This window comes from Arachis ipaensis, chromosome B7 (assembly GCF_059453495.1).
Source record: "Arachis ipaensis isolate K30076 ecotype BB chromosome B7, ASM5945349v1, whole genome shotgun sequence".
Lineage (NCBI taxonomy): Eukaryota > Viridiplantae > Streptophyta > Magnoliopsida > Fabales > Fabaceae > Arachis > Arachis ipaensis.
Window position 1 is genome coordinate 68937656 of NC_142442.1, and position 10313 is coordinate 68947968.

Genomic DNA, 10313 nt, shown 5'->3' on the forward strand with positions numbered 1-10313 from the left:
ATTCTGAGTAGGATCTGGGAAGGGATGACTGTGATGAGCTTCAAACTCGCGATTGTTGGGCGTGTGACAGACGCAAAAGGATCAATGGATCCTATTCCAACATGATCGAGAACCGACAGATGATTAGCCGTGCGGTGACAGCGTACGTAGAACATTTTCACTGAGAGGACGGAAAGTAGCCATTGACAATGGTGATGCCCAACATAAAGCTTGCCATGGAAAGGAGTATGAATGATTGGAAGAAGGCAATAGGAAAGCAGAGGTTCAGGAGGAACAAAGCATCTTCATACGCTTATCTGAAATTCCAACCAAAGAATTACATAAGTATCTCTATCTTCATTTTATGTTTTATTTATCTTTTAATTATCAATTCTCCATCACCATCTGAATTCGCCTGACTGAGATTTTCAAGGTGACCATAGCTTGCTTCAAGCCGACAATCTCTGTGGGATTAACCCTTACTCACGTAAGGTTTATTACTTGGACGACCCAGTGAACTTGTTGGTTAGTTGTGCGGAGTTGTGATAAAGAGTTGAGATTACAATTGTGCCTACCAAGTTATTGGTGCCATTGATGATCACAATTTCGTGCACCAAGTTTTTGGCGCCGTTGCCAGGGATTGTTCGAGTGTGGACAACTAACGGTTCATCTTGTTGCTTAGATTAGGTACTTTTCTTTTTATTTTTCAGAATTTTTAAGAATGAATTCTAGAGTTTCAATGTGATGTTCTTATCATTACAAAAGCTGATTGATTCTCATCAATTTAGCTGCTGAATGTAATGTCCTGCTGAAGCTTGGCTAGCCATGTCTAATCTTTTTAGACTAAAGCTTTAGACTAACATTGCATGATTCATGGAATTCTTATTAAAAGTTTTGAATCACTTTATTTTCTTTTCCACTCAATTTTCGAAAAAATCACAAAAAAAAATTTATAAAACCATAAAAACCAAAAATATTTTATGTTTCTTGTTTGAGTCTAGTATCAATTTTTAAGTTTGGTGTCAATTGCATGTCTTTATTCTTCTTGCATTTTTCGAATACATGCATTATGTTCTTCATTAATCTTCAAGTTGTTCTTGATGTTTTCATTGCTCTGATCTTTAAATTCTCTTGTTTTGTGTGTTTTGTTGTTTCTCATATGCATTCTCAATTTGTTAGTATCTCTCATATGAAAATTTTTAAGTTTGGTGTCCTGCATGCATTGTTTGCTTGATTTGAGTTTACTAAGATTAGTTGTATTTTGATTGTTTCTCATCATTGAAAAATTCAAATTTTTTTTTTCAAAACTATGTCTTTTCAAGTCAATAATACAGAGAATTAAAGATTCAGAACATTCAACAGAGGAATCAAATAGAAAAAGCTGGGCGTTCAAAACGCCCAGTGAAGAAGGAAAACTGGCATTTAAACGCCAGCCACGGTACCTGGCTGGGCGTTTAACGCCCAAAAAAGTAGCACTTTGGGCGTTAAACGCCAGAATGGATACCATTCTGGGCGTTTAATGCCAGGATGACACTAGAGGGAAGATTTTGTTTTTAATTCAAATTTTTTTCAAATTTTCATAATTTTTCAAAATCAAATCTGTTTCAAATCATATCTTTTCAATCATATCTCTTCAAAATCAATTTCTTTCCATTTTTTTTATTATTTTTGAAAATCCTTGCTATAATTATTGATTTACTTCAAAATTTTCAAGTTGTTACTTGCCTATTAAGAAAGGATCAAATTTTAAATTTTAGAATCATATCTTTTAATTTCTTGTTAGTCAAGTAATCAACTTTAGTTTTAAAACTTTCTCTTTTTAATTTGATTTTCAATCACATCTTCTCAATCATATCTTTTCAAATCACATCTTTTTCAAAATTAATTTTCAATCATATCTTTTTAATTTCTAATTCCAAAATCTTTTTCAAAAATCACTTAATTTCTTTCCCAATCTTAATTTTTGAAAATCCTTTACCAAATTTTCAAAATTTCTTTTAATTATTTCAAAATCTTTTACTTTAATTTCGAAAATTCTTCCCTTCTTCTCACATCCTTCTATTTAAGGGACTAACACTCCTCCTCAAGGTGCAATTCGAACTCTATCCTTCTTGATAAGTTCGAATTCTCTTCTATCTACCTTCTCCCTCTATTCTTCTTTTTCTCTGACACCTCAAGGAATCTCTATACTGTGACATAGAGGATTCTCTATTTTTTTATTCTCTTCTCTTTCATATGAGTAAGAACAAAGATAAAGGCATACTTGTTCAAGCTGATGCTGAACCTGAAAGGACCTTAAAGAGAAAGCTAAGAGAAACTAAAGCACAATTCTCTCTAGAGGGCCTAACAGAGCTTTTCAAAGAAGCAAAAAAATTGGCAGCCAAAAACAACAATGCCAACAATGCAAGGAAGGTGCTTGGTGACTTTACTGCACCTACTCCTGACTTCTATGGGAGAAGCATCTCAATCCCTGCCATTGGAGCAAACAACTTTGAGTTTAAGCCTCAATTAGTTTCTCTAATGCAATAGAATTTCAAGTTTCATGGACTTCTATTGGAAGATCCTCATCAGTTCTTAGCTGAATTCTTGCAAATCTGTGACACTGTCAAGACCAATGGGGTTGACCCTGAAGTCTACAGACTTATGCTCTTTCCTTTTGCTGTGAGAGACAGAGCTAGGACATGGTTGGATTCACAGCCTAAAGAAAGCCTGAACTCTTGGGAAAAGCTAGTTAATGCCTTCTTGGCAAAGTTCTTCCCACCTCAAAAATTGAGCAAGCTTAGTGTGGAAGTCCAAACCTTCAGATAGAAGGAAGGTGAATCCCTCTATGAAGCTTGGGAAAGATACAAGCAATTGATCAGAAGGTGTCCTTCTAACATGCTTTCTGAATGGAGCATCATAGGTATCTTCTATGATGGTATGTCTGAACTGTCCAAGATGTCATTGGATAGCTCTACTGGAGGATCTCTTCATCTGAAGAAGATGCCTGCAGAAGCTCAGGAACTCATTGAAATGGTTGCAAATAACCAATTCATATACACTTCTGAAAGGAATCCTGTGAATAATGGGACAACTCAGAAGAAAGGAGTTCTTGAGATTGATACTCTGAATGCCATATTGGCTCAGAATAAAATATTGACTCAGCAAGTCAATATGATTTCTCAGAGTCTGTCTGGAATGCAAGCAGCAACAGGCAGTACTAAGGAAGCTTCCTCTGAAGAAGAAGCTTATGATCCTGAGAACCCAGTAATAGAAGAGGTGAATTACATGGGAGAACCCTATGGAAACACCTACAATCCTTCATAGAGAAATCATCCAAATCTCTCATGGAAGGATCAACAGAGACCTCAACAAGATTTCAACAACAATAATGGTGGAAGAAACAGGTTTAGCAATAGCAAGCCTTTTCCATCATCTTCTCAGCAACAGACAGAGAATTCTAAGCAACGCCACTCTGACTTCGCAACCATTGTCTCTGATTTGGAGGCACAAGTGGGTCAGCTAAGTAAGAAAATCACTGAACTCCCTCCTAGTACTCTCCCAAGCAATACAGAAGAAAATCTAAAAAGAGAGTGCAAGGCCATAACCACAACACACACGGCCGAACCTGGAGCGGAGGAAGAGGCAGTGATCTCCACTGAGGAAGACCTCAATGGACGTCCACTGGCCTCTATGGAGTTCCCTGATGAGGAACCATGGGAATCTGAGGCTTACACAGAGACCATAGAGATTCTATTGAATTTACTTCTGCCATTCATGAGCTCTGATGAGTATTCTTCCTCTGAAAAGGATGAAGATATTACTGAAGAGCAAGTTGCTAAGTACCTTAGAGCAATCATGAAGCTAAATGCCAGGTTGTTTGGTAATGAGACTTGTGAGAATGAACCTCCATTGCTCATCAAAGAACTGGATGACTTGACTAGGCAGAGATTACCTCTAAAGAGACAAGATCCTAGAAAATTCTCAATACCTTGTACCATAGGCACCATAAAAGGCTCTGTGTGACCTAGGGTCAAGTATAAACCTTATGCCTCTCTCTGTAATGGAGAAGCTAGGGATCATTGAGGTACAAGCTGCAAGAATCTTACTGGAGATGGCAGACAATTCAAAGAAACAGGCTTATGGACTTGTAGAGGATGTCTTGGTAAAGGTTGAAGACCACTACATCCCTGCTGACTTCATAATCCTAGAGACTGGGAAGTGTATAGATGAATCCATCATCCTTGGCAGACCCTTCCTAGCCACAGCAAAAGCTGTGATTGATGTTGACAGAGGATAATTGATTATTCAAGTGAATGAAGACTGATGAGTCACAGAAGTTGGTGAATTAAAAATTATTAAAATAGTTACGTTGCAAGTATAGTTCTTAACTCACCGAAAATCTGCCTATCAATTTAGAAATATGTCACAGAGAGTTTAAATTAAAAATTACTGGGAGTTTAAATCCCAGGTCGTCTCCCAACGAGTTGCAGAAAAGTGTGCTATTTTATTAATAAGATGTTCCAAGAAGTTGAGTTAAGTAAATTGAAAATTAAATTGAGAAAATTTAAATAATATGAATAAAAGCCTTGACTGGGAGTTGATTAGTTGGAATCTCTATTATTGATGGGATGATTTCAAGATTAATTTATAATTAATGGTTGTTCTGTTTAGTTATCCTTCACTAGGCAAAGGAAAATCAGACAAGTTGGATTGCTAGATCTGTTCACGAGTTGCAACCCACTTAGTTCAAAGGGATTGGTGTTAGTGATTAGATAACAATCCAACAGTTAACCCAATTACAAATTTTCCTTCAATCCTTCCAACTCAAGAGTTCCTTTCAATCAACTCCCCATCAAGTGAGGGAATTGCTCACTCATTGTAAATAATGAACCCATAACACATGAAAGGGAATTAAAAGAAGACATGATTATTGGAATGGAAAATAAATTAAAATGGAAGAAATAATCCTTGTATTAAATGATTATGAAAGTATTCAAATGACAAAAATGAACAAAGCAAAGAACATGGAAGAATAAAACCAAGTTAAGAGAACAAACTAGAATGACGAAGTCTTGATGAGGAAATAACTCTTCTCAATGTTCCAATGCTAAGACCAATTGAAAATTAAAATTCTTCAACCTAGAGGCAAAAACCTAAAGGAGTAAAACTAGATCTAAAAACTGTCTACTGTCTAGAATGAATGTTGTCTTTTGTTTCTGCATATTCTCTGGCTCTAGTCTGCTGTTCCGGGCCGAAAACTGGGTCAAAATAAGGTCCAAAATTGCCCCCAGCGAATTCTGCAGATTATGCAGATCGCACATGTCACGCGATTGCGTCATCCATGCGGACGCGTCATTCGCGCTTTTCCTTGCCACGCGTTCGCGTCGTCCACGCTACCGTGTCGCCTGAGCTTTTCCAATCCGCGCGGCCGCGTGAGCCATTCGGCCGCGTGAGCCATTCGGCTGCGTCACTGCGATTTGCTCTCCTTCGCGTGGTCGCGTGAGCCATGCAACCGCGTCACTTCTCGCTGGTTATCTCCTCAAATTCTTGTGTTCCTTCCATTTTTGCTAGCTTCCTTTCCAATCTCCAACTCATTCATACCCTATAAAGTCTGAAACATTCAACACACAGATCACGGCATCGAATGGAATAAAGGAGAATTAAAAATACCTAATTAAAGTCTCTAGGAAGCATTTTTCAAACATGTTATAAATTCAGGAAGGGATTATAATTTCATGCTAATTTAATGAATAAGTGGGTAAGGATCATGATAAAACCACACAACTAAACACAATATAAACCATAAAATAATGGTTTATCAACCTCCCCACACTTAAAAATTAGCATGTCCTCATGCTTAATTGAAGGAGATAAGGAAATAAGTATGAACATGTAGAAACTCATGAAATGCAATGCAAGCATATATATATATATATATATATATATATATATATATATAAATGCAACTATATGATTCTTGCCCACTTGATCAAAAATAAATAAGTTCTTCAAAACAATTACAAATCAAATTCCACTAATTCTATCATTATACATTAAAACAGATAAAAGTGCAAGAAGATAGCTCATGAAAGCAGGGAACATGAAAATTCAAGCATTGAACCCTCACTGATAATGTATGTACGCTCTAATCTCTAGTGTATAGGGTAATCACTCTATCCTTCTCTAATCATGCTTTCTAACTTTTGTTCTTCTCCTAACCAATCGACAACAGTTAATATACCAATGCAAACATCATGAGGTGTTTTCAAGGTTGTAATGGGGCTAAGGTACAGGTAGGGGTATACATTTCGTCAAGTGAGCTAATAAATTGAATCTTTAATTAACCCAAGCTTCAACCCAACCTAATATTTTTAATGTAATCTTAAAGTTCATACCTAGCTACCCAGAATTCCCTTTTTTAATCCATACTCATGTATCAACTTTGTATTTGATTCTATCATATGTGCATTGATCTTTGAATTCTGAATTTAACATTGGGGTAATTTTGTCCCCTTATTTATTTATTTATTTATTTTTTATTTTTTATTTTTTTTTGACATTAAAATAAATATAGCTTATCAATGCACATAGATTTTTAATTCTTATAGTTTCACCTGAGTAGGTATCCAAATTCCCATTAAATTCTCATGACACATTCCCTTAACAACTTTTGTTCCCACAATTTCCCAAACTTAACTAGCACACACAATTCTATCTTAAGCTAACCAAAGATTCAATTTGGGATATACAATTGTTTTTCAGCTTAAGGTTAGTAATGTGGTAAAGTATAGAACAAATAGGATTTAAAGGTTCAAAGTGGTTAACAAAGGTAATTGAAAAGCGTAGGCTTAATTTGGATAAGTGAGTTTAAACAAATAATGGCCTCAATCATGTGCAAGCATGCAAATATAATAAATATTGGACATATAAGATAAAAAAAATATAGATTACAATCATAGAGAAGTAAACACACAAGAATGAAATAATTATGGTTAAATAATGTAACCATACATAAAGGCTCAAATCTTTCACAGGTTGTGTGTTCTTTAGCTCAAATATCATGTTCCAAATACAACTCAAGCAAATTTATCATAAAATTTTGAAAAATTAGTGAAATTTTGTTCCAAAGATAGAGTCTTAAAAGAAACTTATTGTCTTTTCAATCAAGTAGAACATGCATGCAACTATCCTAACCTATACAATTTATTCTATTCTATAAAAGAAAGAAAATCTAACTAAAATATCCTAATTATTGGTGCTAGGGGAAAGAAATTACCTCCGGAAGTCAGGTACTGACCGACCTCCCCACACTTAAGGCTTTGCATCGTCCTCGGTGCCGTCTGTCAGGAACAGGGGTGGGCTGGTGGCAGTATCTCCACAGTCGGGACCATTATGGCTCCCTGTGCTGGTAAAAGAAGTGGAGTCTGGGGTATTCGAGTCCCTGAAGTATCCCTTGAGTAGCTCCTTGAGGTGTTTGAATCGGTGCTCGTTACGGCGCTCTCTCATCTTTGCTTTCTGTTCTTGCCGATCCAACCTTTCGATTATCTGCTGGAGCAATTCATCAGTTGTAGGTGCTTGTGGTGTTGAAGAAGGATTATCTTCAACTGGAGTAGTAGGAAGGCTTGTAGTGGCTGCTGGAAGTCTGAGGTATTTCCCGTTAGGGACATACTGATCATCCCGTAGAAGCACGGCTTTGGTGTCCCCAGCTCTATAGGAGACTCCGGCTACTGAGACAAGATCCGAGACCAAGGCGGGAAAAGGTAAGTTGCCCGCAATTTGTATGTGTCCCATAGCATTCCGGATATGTCTTGAGAGATTCAGAGGTTGGTCTGTAAGGATGCACCATAGTAGAACAGCCATGTCCGCAGTGAAGGAGGACTCATGAGTGCTCAAAAAGACGTAATGGGACATGATCTGTGCCCATACGCGAGCCTCCAAGGTAAGTGCTGAAGCCAAGATTCCCTTAGGGTGGGTACGGTGGTATCCGTAGATCCAACGGCTGCCTGGTAATGCGATGACTCCAAGAACAGAGTCCCAGTCAAATTGGTACCTCTGGCGCTTAAGTGTGGCTTCTTGATAGGCGTCCATTCCTGCTGGAATAGGGGGAAGACTCAGAGCTTGCTGAATGGCCTCTTCTGTGATAGGGACTTGCTTCTGCCGGACTTAAATAGACTGCAGGGATGGCATGTAGAAGTTAGAGTAGAACTCAACTACCCAAGAAAGATTGACCTGCCTTGGTTGTCTCCGTAGGAAACCCCATTGTCTTCGTTCAATTTGCGGCTCAACAAAGGTAGCAATATTGGACGGGAGGATAAGAAGGTATTCATTGTTATAGTTTTTTTCTGCCAGGATAGGGAACATCTGCTTACAGTAGCGATTGGGAAATCGCGCAGTGTCCTTTGCTGGAAAGGCTTTCTCCTTTTCATTAACCTTTATTATTCTCTTAACTCTTTTGGTTGAGGGTTTGACTGCGGTTGAAGAAGGCTCTGCCACTAATGCTCTTTTAGTTCCTCTTCTTGCTGGTGGTTTAGAAGTAGCTTTCTCTTTTCCTTTCTTGGTGGCCATCCTGAAAGAAGGGAAGAGAAAGTAAATTAAATTCAAAGGGATATACAGCAAGGAAGGAAACGGAAAAGAGGGTGATGGATGCACATTAAGATATACTGACATTATCACATGTTCGCGAGTACATGTGAAAGCCAACAATGGAAAATAGCTAGTGCATATATAGACAAGTGACTGCAAGGTGTTTATTGGCATGCCGGCAAAGGGCATGAGTAGCATAGACCAAGCAATACTTTGTAACAAACCATCACGTTTGTATTGACAATTAAATTTAATTAATACAATAGGAAAGGAAAGTTGTGAAAAGCAAGCATTGAATAGTATAACAACATAGAGAAGTGCATAATGCCATTTGAGTTTTTTCACAAACACATAGCATGCATGGTGAATAAGGTATAGAAAATATGAAGGTGAACATGCAAGCAATCCCTTAAATAGAATAAAAATAATTGTCAAACAATTTGCAGCAATCCACAAGCATATAATGAGGGATAATGACTCAAAAAAAAATTTCTAACACCATGTAAAAAGGAAATGAAAGAAGAAAGAAAATATGAATAATGAAAAGAAAAGAAAAGAAAAGAAAAGAAAGTACATATAAAATAATAAGAACGATAGAAAAAGAAAGAGGGAAGAAGAAAATAAAACCTTGTTAATGGAGGTGAGAGAGATAGAGAGTGAAAGGTGAGATAGAAGGGGGAAGGGGGGGAGGAAGAAATAAGGAGGGAGAAGAAAAAACTAGGATTTGGTGGAGAGAAAGATAAGATAATTTGGCAATTTAGGTTGAGCTGTGCGGCGCATGCAACGCGGCCGCGTGGGGCACGCATTCGCGTGGATGCGCTTCAAGTATGGTGACGCGATCGCGTCGGTCACGCGGTCGCGTGACCCATGTTATGCTTCTGGAGCGAGTGCAGCCTCGTACTAGCACAACTCTCTGTTCAAATTAATTTATTTGCCAAAATTGGGACGGCGCGATCGCGTGGGTCACGCGATCGCGTGAGTGTACGTCAGAAAATGGATGACGCGGCCGCATCAGTGACGCGGTCGCGTGATAAGGATTGTGCTTCCAGCACCAATCCAGCATCACTCTCGCACAATATTTCATTTTGCACCCTTTTACGTCGAAAACTCAGGGCACGCGGCCGCGTGGGGCACGCGGTCGCGTGGGAGGCCATGATTCCCATGCGACGCGAACGCGTCAGCGACGCGGTCGCGTGGGTTGATTTGTGCCATTGGCACGCCTCCAGCCACGCTCCAGCGTGACTCTCTGTTCATCTTTATTTTTCTGTACTCTCCTTACGACGCGGACGCGTCGTTGATGCGATCGCGTCGTGTAGCAAATTTTTTTTTTTATGAAAGTAAAAACATGTAAATACAGATGCACGAAAGTACTAAGAAAGAGAAGAGTTATTGAATAAGAAAAACTAAAAATAAAGAAAAGAACGATCATACCATGGTGGGTTGTCTCCCACCTAGCACTTTGCTTTAACGTCCGTAAGTTGGACGCTCCACTAGCTCAATCTTCTGCTATATGGGGATCTTCCAAGAGGAAGATCTCAAGCTACTTGTTTCTCTGCATCTTCTCGCCATGGTATAGCTTCAGGCGTTGTCCATTAACCTTAATAAGTTCAGAGCTTGAAGGATGGCTTAGGTGATAAACTCCGTACGGTTCGGCCTTCTTTACTCTGTATGGACCTTCCCATCTTGATCTCAACTTACCTGGCATGAGCCTTAGTCGAGATTTGTAAAGGAGGACTAAATCCCCAGGATGGAACTCTTTCTTCTTGATG

General features: G+C 38.4%; 1 pseudogene; it reads right to left on the reverse strand.

Annotated features, from left to right (window-relative positions):
• Positions 1-7272: 7272 nt before the first annotated feature.
• LOC148552917 (uncharacterized) lies at positions 7273-8526 on the reverse strand (annotated as a pseudogene).
• Positions 8527-10313: the final 1787 nt, after the last annotated feature.